Here is an 11,545-nt window from a genome sequence, read left to right on the forward strand (position 1 = left end):
ACTTGTTAGGGGTATATATAGGCAGCAGGTGCTAGAGTCAATGCAAGGTGTCAAGTCATACAAACACTTTGCTAAAGGAGCTGCTACAGATTAAGAACGTCACCCCAGAGATAATGAAGACCTTACTGCTTGTTGCGGCTATGTGCTGCGTGTGCTTGGCCTTAACTTACCTTCTCAAGTGAGTATAAAACTCATTCAGATCTTTAAATTATAGGATGACAGTTTTTTTTTTTTTTTGTTTTTTTTTTATGGACAGTAACAATAATGCCTAATGTACACATGCCATTTTTAGAAGTATATAACTAAAGTTAACCTTTAACAAATAGAATTAATGGCTGCCTATGATGTGACAATCACTGCACATGGTCACACAATACTGCAGATGTACGGGATTGCTACTAACACTTGTTGCTACTATGTGCTTCTTGTGTAGCCTACAGCAGAGGCAGCCATTGCTTTGACTTGCTAGCGAGTAACACAATGACTGAAATGTAACTTCCATTTTCTTTAATAGAAGCTATTTGTGTTACTGCCTAGTGCCTAAAATGCAGCAGAAATGAGTGCTCAGAAAAGGAGAGAAGGATAAAAAAGTTAATTTGTGTCTTAGTAATTCTGCCACTGGCAAATTGTTATTAGTAACAGAATAGCTAGTGTGACAAGGGGATGCCTGAGATAATGCAATGGAGTGGCCACAAGCAAGGTTGCCAACCCATCTCTTTTATTCCATACACATCTAACTTACATGATTTCTGTGGTTAGTTGGGTTTATTTAAAAACTTTCCCATAGTAATCAATAATGCATTCTGTGTAATTAACACTTGTCAGTAATTAAAAAGATGAGTTTTAGAACTGACTTCCCAAAACACCAGCATGAGTGTTCAGGGGGTAGGACCTATAACATCTGATGTCTGTTCCCTGACAATTAACGTTATGGCATAATGATGTATTTCCTTAATTCAAGGTATATATACCCTGATTTGTAATTGTCTTGGAAGTGTTTTTGATCAACAGGGTCATGCTGAATAGGCAAGTTGGGATCTAGTCTCTTGTTAATTTCTTATAATATTTATAATTTGTGATGTAATGATGTGCCCTTCACAATGTTTTATTTTCCTGTTTTGGCTAAATATTTCAAAATGAATGTTTGGCCAAAAGGTGAAGGAAGCATTCACAGAATGCCATGGCATTTAACAAGTAAAAGAATTTTGGTCAAAGACTAAATAGCTTATTTAAACTCTTCAGCATTTTCTTTGGGTTACTGCAGAGCTCCCTGTTTGTTGTGATCTCTACTAACTAGTTAGGAATAATTTAATTATTTATTCTGTTATCCTGCTGGAACCATCCAAACCCATTAGAATTTTAAGGCTCTATTCAAAATACCCATCACATTGGGCAGGTAAAATCCACCATGTATATGAACATTTAAAAGATAATTAAGATTACATATGCTACAAATTTTATATATCTGCCTTGTTAATGGAATTGTATTTTTGTTTTAACAGAACTTAAAGCAAAGGAAGAAGAGAGATATAACGGGCACACAAGGTAAATCTGAGTGAATGGCTAAAGTTAAGATTAAACATTAGCTGTCAGACTTGATTGGTAAATGGTTTATGTCCAGTTATGAAACTATGGCATTGATTTGTTAAAACAGGTGCAGCTGTTCATGTTAGCCAATCAGCTTCTAAACTCTGATAACATGGTCGCTGGGAAAGGATTCAGGCTCATATATCAGCCAGGTAAGTTTAGTCATCACAAGTTATTTTCTCGCACATAATTTTTCTAAAAAAAAAAAAATCCTGTGGGTATGGGATTGTGCATATAGGATTGTAAATGTATTTTTTTCCCTTTTTATTGGTTGAACTATTTGGACTCGTATCTTTTTTTTCAACCAAACTATATAATCTCTGCCCTGACTTTTATCCATTCAAGTCTTCACCTAAAACAGCAAGTTTTATAGTTCTGTCCCAGCTTTGGTACAATAATCACAGCTTCAATATTTTATGTGGGGTTCCCATGAATCAAGGGCGAGGCATGAAATTTTTGTTAAGGAAATGCTTTTTTTATTTCCTTTGGATAGAGTAGAAGAAAGATTCAAATTCTTTTTACTTTTATCTGGAGCTTTGCCATTTCTTGCCTTGCTAAAATTGATTTACCACATCAAACTATTTATTCCAAATTTAAAGACTTACCCCAAATACTGGTCCAAAACATACTCTAAAAATAGGCTAAATGTAGTCCCCAGTCCTATCTCTAGGCCTTGTGTGTAAGATTCAAATAAAGCTGTGGGCCACATTGTGTTGCATGGATCCTCAAGGGGGCACATTATGCCCACTGAGGGTCACATCTGCTTAAAGTGGAACTACACTGTATCTGAGCACCACAAATCAAAAAACTTTATTTAATTAATTATTAATATTCAAAGCAAATTCACCCATCCATCTATGTCTCCATGGTTTATTTTTCTGATAAATCATTTAGAAAAACATCCCCTAGCATTTCTGGCTGTGGCCATCTTGAGAAAGGGCAGATGATTCATGTAGCAGTTACTTCCTGGAATACACGTGCCCTTAGCCCAGGCTGGCAGGTAGGAGAAAAACCTTATCTGAGAAAACCCCTCCTTCCCTCCTTAAGACTCCTGGGATGTATGACATTAAGTCCTCGCAATCGCATAGCATACCCTGTCAGTCTGTTTCACCAGAAACTCCCGGTGGATTACATGGTGGAGGCTTCCGCAGCCTTGTCACTGACTCCAGATGCCTGCTGGTCAGGAGCGGCTTGCTTGCAGCCTGTCAGCAGCTGCTTGGTAGCCAGCGCTTGTGGAGGCATTCATCCATTCATCCTGTGGACAATCCATCTACTTTGGTGCTCGGATGTGACTCTGTTCAGGGCTCCAAACAGGAGGACTTTAGACATCTACACTTGTAAAAGTATCAATTTTATTTCTTTCTATTAAATAAACAAACCTTATTTGCACCATGAGCCTGTGCGCTCATATCTATCTTTATATTATGACAACATTTGCCTAGGCATGGAAAGCAGGAAGTAGCTGAAGAAATTTGAAAGAAGGTTGAAAACAAGTACATGTGATAGGAAAGTATATCTAATTACTAATGCCAGCAATATAAGGATTAAAATTAGTCAATGTTGATTGAGAGAGTGAAGTTCCACTTTAAAGAGACACCATCGCCTTGCCCATGCAGGAATGGTTAAACGTGTCTTTGGAGAGGGCATCTATTGACCCACCTTATATTTTCCCTACCTGCAATTCCCCCCCCCCCCCCCCCCCCCACAGCTCCTTGCTGTTTTGCAGTCAGCACAGAGATTGTCTGTTGGCAACCTGGGGAGTGGTGACGTCAATTTGCCAGTCATGTGACAGTGCTGGGCCAATGGGCTGTGGGTAGGATATTGTACTCTCTGCAGCTGACATACACATAGGGGTAGGAAAGCTCATTACATCATTGACCTAAAATGGTCAATGCAGCCAAGGCGGAGAATCAGCCAAGGCGGAGCTCAGTCCACCAGCAAAGAGAGCTCCTTTTTTTTTGTTTGGACGGAACACAAGCTCATCCCTACTGGTAACATATACTTGTAAATTGTAAAATGCATACTGGCAAAATTCCCGGTTCATAATTCTTTCTTTAAACAATACAAATTATTGTAATTCTGTGTTTTATAAAGCAGCATAAATTCCCTGAACAGCAAAGCTAAAAAACAGGCAAAAGCAGCACAAGGCGGCAGTCTGGTGTGTTGCAGTGCAGGGAGCATGCTGATGGGAGGAAAGAGCAGAGTGATAGAGAGATTAACTCATCATGCTTTTGCTTGTCTCTTTACTGTCCAGAGTAAGATCAGGCCCCTGTCCCTTCCAGACGGGGCTGTGCTGTATGACAGAGCTGTCTAAAACTCTAGATAGAGAGATAAACTCTAGGCAGAAATGTCTGATTTGTTTCTGAAATGCCCCTTTTGCTTTTCGTCAACAGCTTATTCTACAAATTCTGTTGTTGCTCCTCCTCCAATCACAACAACTCAGACAACTACAAGAACCACCCCTAAAACTACCTCCGGAACAACACCGACAACTAGAAGAACCACTCCGGTCATGTACAATAGTAAGGACTTTTTTTTTATTTTTTTATTAATGGATTTGGTAAGGAAATATTAGGCTCGGCAATGTTTCCTATGTCAACTCACTATCCTGCACCAAAAACTGAAACATAACACTTTTTTGGCTTTTTTAAAGTGTATGTGAAGCCAAAACATTTTTGGATAGAGCAGTGAATGGTTAAAACACCTATAGGGTTATATTTTGCTGCCCATGTACTGGGACATTGTTTTTCATTCTCTGTTCTGGAGACACAACAGAAAATTAGAGGAGGTCTCTCTAAAATAAGAACCCCCCCCCCCCCCTCCCTAGAGAGATGTCTTAGGAAAAGGTGTGCCCAGTGGAGAATATGTCCTCACTTCTTGTGGTGACTATTTTAACATTTTGGATTTTTTATCACTTTCTGTCCCAGTGACAGTGGCCACCATGACAAATAGAAGGGAGAATCTTATCACCAGGGACGCAAACCGCAATAAATAGCTGAGAAAGGGCTTTACCTTACCTATTCTGTCCAAAACGAAAAACATAATCTTTAGCACAATAAGAAAAACACCAAATTGTAGTTTTGCAGCTAATCAGTCTTTAGATATGGTGGCTGCATTTATTTTTTTTCAGGCCTGTTTTACCTTTATTTTCACCTAGTGATCCTGCCAACAACCTAGGGTGACAACCAGGGCCGGACTGGCCTACCTGGATATCGGGAGATTTCCCGGTAGGCCGCCTGCCCTGGGGGCGCTTTTAGTTGCGGCTGCATTTGTGCTCTCTCCTATGGATCACAGAGCACTGGCTGCCTCTATGTTCGGCGGCCGCTCTGCAACACGGCTCCGCCCCCCCCCCGACTGGCTCGTGTGATAGTAGAGAGAATCAACACTCCGCCTATCACATAAGCCTGTCTGGGGGGGGGCGGGGCTGTGTTGCAGAGCAGCCGCCGAACCACAGAGCCAGCGCTCTGTGATCAGGAGGGTGACATGAAGCCCATACAGCCCGCCCTGTGTGCCTGGATAGGAGGATCAGCAGGGGGCTGCATATAAAGGAGATAAGCTTTCTAGGGATTGGAGGAGAATCAAGCATTCAGTGGCTGCATGGAGGAATATAGAAAGCTTATTTCCTCTATATGCAGCCCCCCCCTGCTGATCCTCCTATCCAACTTCTTTTACTGCCCACCCCCCCCCCTGTTTTCTCCATCCCTGTTCTTTCTGCCCCCCCCAACCCCAGCCTGCTCTCCAGTTCTCCCCATCCTTCTCTAGCCACCATCCCAGTGCTATACACTCTCCCCTGTGCTCTTCCCCCCCCCCCCTTTCTCTCGCCCCATCACTCTCCAGCCCCCACCCCAGTGATCTCCAGCCCTCCATTCTCCCCACCCCTGTTCTTTCTGACCCCCTGGTGCTCTCAAGCTCCACCCATCACTCTCCACCCCCCGTGCTCTCTATTCCCCCCCCCCCCCCCCTGCTCTCCACTCCTGTTCTTTTTGGCTTCCCCCCCATCACTCTCCACTTCCCCTGCATTTTGCCACCTCCCATAATGCTCTCCAGTCTCCCATGCTTTTCCCCCTGTTGTTTCTGGCCCCCACTGGTGCTCTTGAGCTCTCCCCCTTACTCTTTGTACCCCCCCCCCGTACTCTTCAGTCCCCGTGCTCTCCACCCTTGTTTTTCTGCCCCCCCCAGTGTTCTTCGCCACCCCACACTCTTAGCCCTCTCCAGTGCTCTCAGCCTACCATGTTCTCCACCACTGTTCTTTTTGGCCACCCCAGCGCTCTCTGCTCCCCTCCCCTGTGATCTCCACTACCACCTGCTCTTTGCCCCCACCCATGTGTTCTCCAACCCTGCCAGTACTCTCTGCTCCCACTTCTCTCCAGCTCCCACCCAGTGCTCTCCACTTCCCCAGGACCAGAGGACAGGCTGACTGGGGCCGGAAAATGGGGACAGCTGAAGGTGCAGGTGGCCAGGGACCACTCCATCTCACAGCAGACACATCCTCTGGAAGGAGTACCGTCCCCATCCAAAACGAGAACAGACCCTGCCTGCTGCTGCTCGTCATGGATATCCTGCTGCCATGCAATGTACCATACCGAGCATCAACACACCTTCCAACAGACAGGGACTGCAGACTGGGACATGGGGTACAGGAGGGCTGCATTTATGGACACAGTGGGCTGCATTCACGGCACAGTGAGGCCGCAATGGTGGGCACAGTGAGGCCGCTTTCATGGGCAGAGTAAAGCTGCATTTGGTGGGCACCCACCCCCCCTTACCTTAGTGTATTCTTTGTGTGGAAGGTGGTCCCCCCACATTCTGAGTTCCTGGGGTCCCCCTTGATTGTCCACTTACCAATTTTAACTGGAATTTATAGATAGATACGCTCTTCATCAAATATGCTTTAAAATGTGTGGGTTTTTTTTTTTTATTTATTTTTTTTTTTTTTTCCAGGGCTGGTTTTTATTCCCAGTAAAGCCCTGGTGGCAACACTCTTTCTGTACATCCCAGGGCAGGAGCTGTGCTAGGCCTACAGAACACCACCCCCCTGTCTTATCTTTAGTTCATGGGGAAAGGTGTTTTTTTTTTTTTTTTTTTTTGCAGTTCACAGTGGAAGTCAGGACAGTACGTAGCATTGTTTGAGATATCAGTTCCGCAAAGAGGAAGTTACAAGGACACAACATTACTAGATACTCTTTACGCCCTAGACTGGGGTCACAATGTTGCAAATTGGATGGGGGGGTTTCCTGCATCCAATTTGCATAGCAGAAGATTGTGGCCGGCTCTCTATAGAGCCGGTTCACACATCTCCACATCGGCTTCAGTACGAATTGCACAGGAGCCCTGTGTGTCTTTTGATCCATTTCAGGATCTCCCAACTGTGCCCAGAATTCTGGCTGAAATCAGACCCGAAACGGTGAATGGAGACGCCCGCACTCCTGCTGTGAGCCGCTGTGATCTCCAGTATGAACCCAGCCTTAAAGATGTTGTAAAGGCTTTTTTTTTTTTTATCTTAATGCATTCTCCTGCGGCTGTCAAAGTAATTTAGCCAATCAGGGGGGAGAGAGGAGGTGGGACAGAAGCTCTGTGTCTGAATGGACACATGGAGCTGCAGCTCAAGAAAAGGAGGATCCAGGTTGCTCTGTGCAAAACCAACTGCCCAGAGGAGGTAAGTATGACAGTTTGTTTAAAAAAACAACACTTAAAAAAAAAAAAAAAAAAAAGAGACTTTACAATCACTTTAAAGTAGAACTACAGGGAAAACCTCTTTTTTTTTTTTTTGAATGGAGCAAGGGAGGATTATAACCCGTTGGTTTACATTTTTTGACAATTGGAAAGTCACTTCTTGCAAAGGTACTTTTAACCGGTTCCCAACCAGCGCACGCCGATGTACGTCGGCAGAATGACACGGGCAGGCATATTGGCGTACAGGTACGTCCAATCTTCAATGCCGCCCTGCCATCGCGAGCGCGCCGGTCGGGACCCCCGTGAGTTCGGTCGCGGGTCCCGCGGACTCGACCGCCGCGGGCATACCCGTGATCGTCTCACGGGACGGCTGAATGGAGGAAATGCCGTGTAAACAGCATTTCTCCATTCTGCCTAGTGACGCTGATCTCTGCTCCATGTGATTGGAGCAGAGATCAGTGTTCACTAAATGAAAGCCCAACCCCCCCACAGTTAGTAATACAACCCTAGGAACACTTAACCCCTAGACTGCCACCCAGTGGTTAACCCCTTCACTGTCAGTGTCATTTACACAGAAATCGCTGCATTTATATAGCACTGATTACTGTATAAACGACAATGGTCCCAAAAATGTCCGATGTGTCCGCCACAATGTCGCAGTCACAATAAAAATCGATGATCGCCGCCATTACTAGTAAAAAAAAAAAAAAAAATTATAAAAAATTATTAATAAAAATGCCATAAAACTATCCCTATTTTGTAAACGCTATAACTTTTGCGCAAACCAATCAATAGCTTATTGCGATTTATTTATTTTTTTATTTTTTCCGGCCTAAACTGAGGGAAAAAAATGTTTTTTTTATATCTTTTTGGGGGATATTTATTATAACAAAGTAAAAAAATAATGTTTTTTTTTTTTTCAAAATTGTCGCTCTATTTTTGTTTATAGAGCAAAAAATAAAAACCGCAGGGGTGATCAAATACCACCAAAAAGCTCTATTTGTGGGGGAAAAAAAAGGACGTCAATTTTGTTTGGGAGCCACGTCGCACGACCGCGCAATTGTCAGTTAAAGCGGCGCAGTGCCGAATGCCAAAAAGTGGTCTGGTCTTTGACCAGCAAAATGGTCCGGTCTGTAAGTGGTTTAGTTCTGACAGTACTAGGAGGGTTTTACTACAACTACAAAGATGTGATATGCTACTTTAGGGTGTCTGCTATCCAGCAGCATCCTTGTTTTTATAGGCTTTTACTATAGTGCAGGTATAATGTTTTGATAAAAGCCTACTGGTAAATAATCTATACCCAGTCTATAAAGCTTTGTGCATGGCAGTTGAATATAGAGCCAAATACATGTACAGCGGTTATAATGAGATGTTTTGTATCTTTAAGATTGTGGTGGTGTGCTGACCGATTCAAAGGGAGTTATCACTTCACCCAACTTCCCGGACAATTACCCTGATAATGCCTACTGTGAATGGAACATCAACACCACCTCTAGGGTAAGGATGTGCAATATATTAAAAAATTTAATGTATGTTATAAAATAAGATAGATCGATCTATCTCTTTAAGGGAGTCATTTAGCAGAAAGGGATGTCACAATGAAATAGCTGATTTTGCCATCTGCAAAAGAATAAGTAGGGGGCATTTCCGGAACTGCTGAAAGAAAAAAATATATATTTTTTGACAGCACTATGCCCAAAAGACGGCTACTGCATGGGCATAGCTTGCCAGGAGGGTGTCCATGGATGTCCTCCAGTGATCACGCTGTCCGAACACCCCCTGCGGCGCGTGGGCCGTGTGCTCTGGGATCGAGGAGTCCTTTGGACATGGCTGATCACAGATTGAGGTAAAGGACCAATCACAGCAGCCCATTACCATGTGATCAGCTGTCTGCCAATGACAGCTAATCACAGAATGTAAACACAACCCGGTTAAGCCAGAGAAGAAAGCCGATAACCAGCTTATGTTATAGGGACATCGGCCACGATAATCAGGGCACTGATTATCAGTGCCTCCTCAGTGTCCTTCAGTGCTGTCTCATCAGTGCCCATAAATGCAGCCTATCAGTACAGCCTCTTCTGTGCACATTAGTGAAGGAGAAAAATTACGTGTTTGCAAAATTGTATAAGAAAACTCAAAGATTTTTTTTTATTTTTCTAAATTTAAGTTTTTTTCTATTTATTTTATTTTTTTTGTTTAGCAAACAATAAAAAACCCAGTGGTGATTAAACACTACCAAAAGTAAGTTCTGTGGGTAGAAAATGCTAAGTTTCATATGGGTACAGTGTTGCATGACCATACAAAAGTGTGACAGCGTTGAAGGCAAAAAATTGGCCTGGGCAGGAAGGGTACAAAGTAAGGGTAAAGGTGCCCAGTAGCCAAGTGGTTATTGTTGGTAATGTATTCAGGTAATATGAGACATTACAGCCAATAGAGTTTACTTTTTTGTTATGTTTTAAAGTTGCACTTCTGTTTGTCAAAGATCAATATTTTTGTTTGTTTATGAAACTTGGGTTTATTTATAGACGTTATATATCACAATGGCTAAATCTGTGTCTGTAGCGCATGTTCAAACCTTAATATCATAAATAATGTTAGATTTTTACTCCAGGCGTATATAATAAGTTTGGCAATTCTTGAGAAATGCTTAAAGTGACTGTAAAGTCTTGTTTTAAAAAAAACAAAAAACAAAAATAAGAAGCAGTGGTTTTGCACAGAGCAGCCCTGATCCTCCTCTTCTCAGGTCCCAAACTGGCGCCTCTAGCCCTTACCTCCTGTCAAGTGCCCCCACAGCAAACGGCTTGTTGTGGGGGCACCCAAGCCGAGCTGCAGCTCTGTGTGGCCATTCAGACACGGAGCTGCCGTTCGGACCCACCCCCTCTCTCCCCTGATTGGCTAAATTACTTTGATAGGCGCGGGAGCAAATGGTGCCACTGCTGTGTCTTAACCAATCCGGAGAGGGAGTCCTGGACTGCTGAGGAATTTGTGGACATTGCTGGACAGAGAGGGGGCTCAGGAATGTATTAGGGTGTGCTGGGTCGGCTGCTACACACAGAAGGTTTTTTTTATCTTAATGCATAGAATGCATTAAGATAAAAAAAGCACCTGACTTTATAATCACTTTAAATAATGCATTACAATTTAACTTGATTAAAACAATTCAGATGATTAAAATCAAAATGGCACTGTAGCCCTCATTCACATTGAATACTGCTTTGAAATCGCACAACTTCACTTGAAATCAGCGTTTTCCAAGCCACATGTCGGTGCGATTTGACTGACATCTGTGGGACCGCATGCACAGATGTCTATGCAAGTTGCACCTGAAATCGCCAAAAGTAGTGCAGGAACTACTTTATAAACTACATGCGGCATCACAAAATCAGCTTTTGCAGCAATTTGAACAGTCGATCGATGGGGTGCAACTTTGACAGGCCAAATCGCATGACAAGTCACATTGGGAGGCTTAGTCAAAAGGGTAAAATGCATCTAAAACTAAAATGACATTTTAGTCAAAAGACTATGACGAAAACTACATTGAAATTTGATGTCATAATTAACACTGTAGGGTAGTTTATTTATTTATTTATTTTACTTCAATAAAGTTTCTTTATTGAAGCAAAAGTCAGAGCATAATACACATTTGTTCAACATGGACCAAATCATGTAGTTACAGTACAGGTAGATTGTATACAAGTAATATGCATTTTGTTAAGTGTGCAGCATTACATAATCATATCACGGGTTACAGTCTAAACTACTATATCAGGAGCTGGTGTCCAAACTACTACCTTTCATGGCCAGCGTAGTTTAGTTTAATTGAATTAGTGCTCTTTGTATTTGTGTGTGGGTTTTTTACATTACTTTTTTTCACTATATTTTTCTTTATGTGGAAAAATATATATTTTTTTTCTGAGCACTCCAATGTCTTTTCTTCCATCTCATCATACAAGATGCCTAACATATGAAATGTACATCTGTTTCATTCCAGATTAAACTCACGCCCACAAATTTTGACTTAGAAGGCTACATGTACTTGTGTGACTCTGACGGGATTTGGGTGTACGGTGGAAGTTTCCCTCAAATTGTGTGGATTTTCTGTTCTGATTTTTATCAGTATAGGTCTTTGCCTAAAACAACCAATTTCATGGTTCTCTGCTGTCCCAGTTTTGGTACAAAAATCTCAGCTTCAAAAGTCATGTTTTTTATGCCATGAATTGAGGATAAGGCATACAATGTTTGCCAAGCCAACCCTTTTTTTCTTGGCATTGATTTTCTAACTATC

The 11,545-nt window shown here is 42.4% G+C and overlaps 1 long non-coding RNA gene across 1 annotated transcript; it reads left to right on the forward strand.

Moving 5' to 3' along the window:
- Window positions 1-4,027: 4,027 nt before the first annotated feature.
- Window positions 4,028-11,330, forward strand: LOC143925525 (uncharacterized). Its single transcript, XR_013262024.1, has 3 exons — window positions 4,028-4,109; window positions 8,648-8,757; window positions 11,252-11,330. It is a non-coding gene; the product is annotated as an uncharacterized LOC143925525 (long non-coding RNA).
- The last annotated feature ends 215 nt before the right edge of the window (window positions 11,331-11,545 follow it).

This window comes from Lithobates pipiens, unplaced genomic scaffold, assembly GCF_037356315.1.
Source record: "Lithobates pipiens isolate NorthernLeopardFrog02 unplaced genomic scaffold, aLitPip1_a1.2 Scaffold_22, whole genome shotgun sequence".
Classification (NCBI taxonomy): Eukaryota; Metazoa; Chordata; class Amphibia; order Anura; family Ranidae; genus Lithobates; species Lithobates pipiens.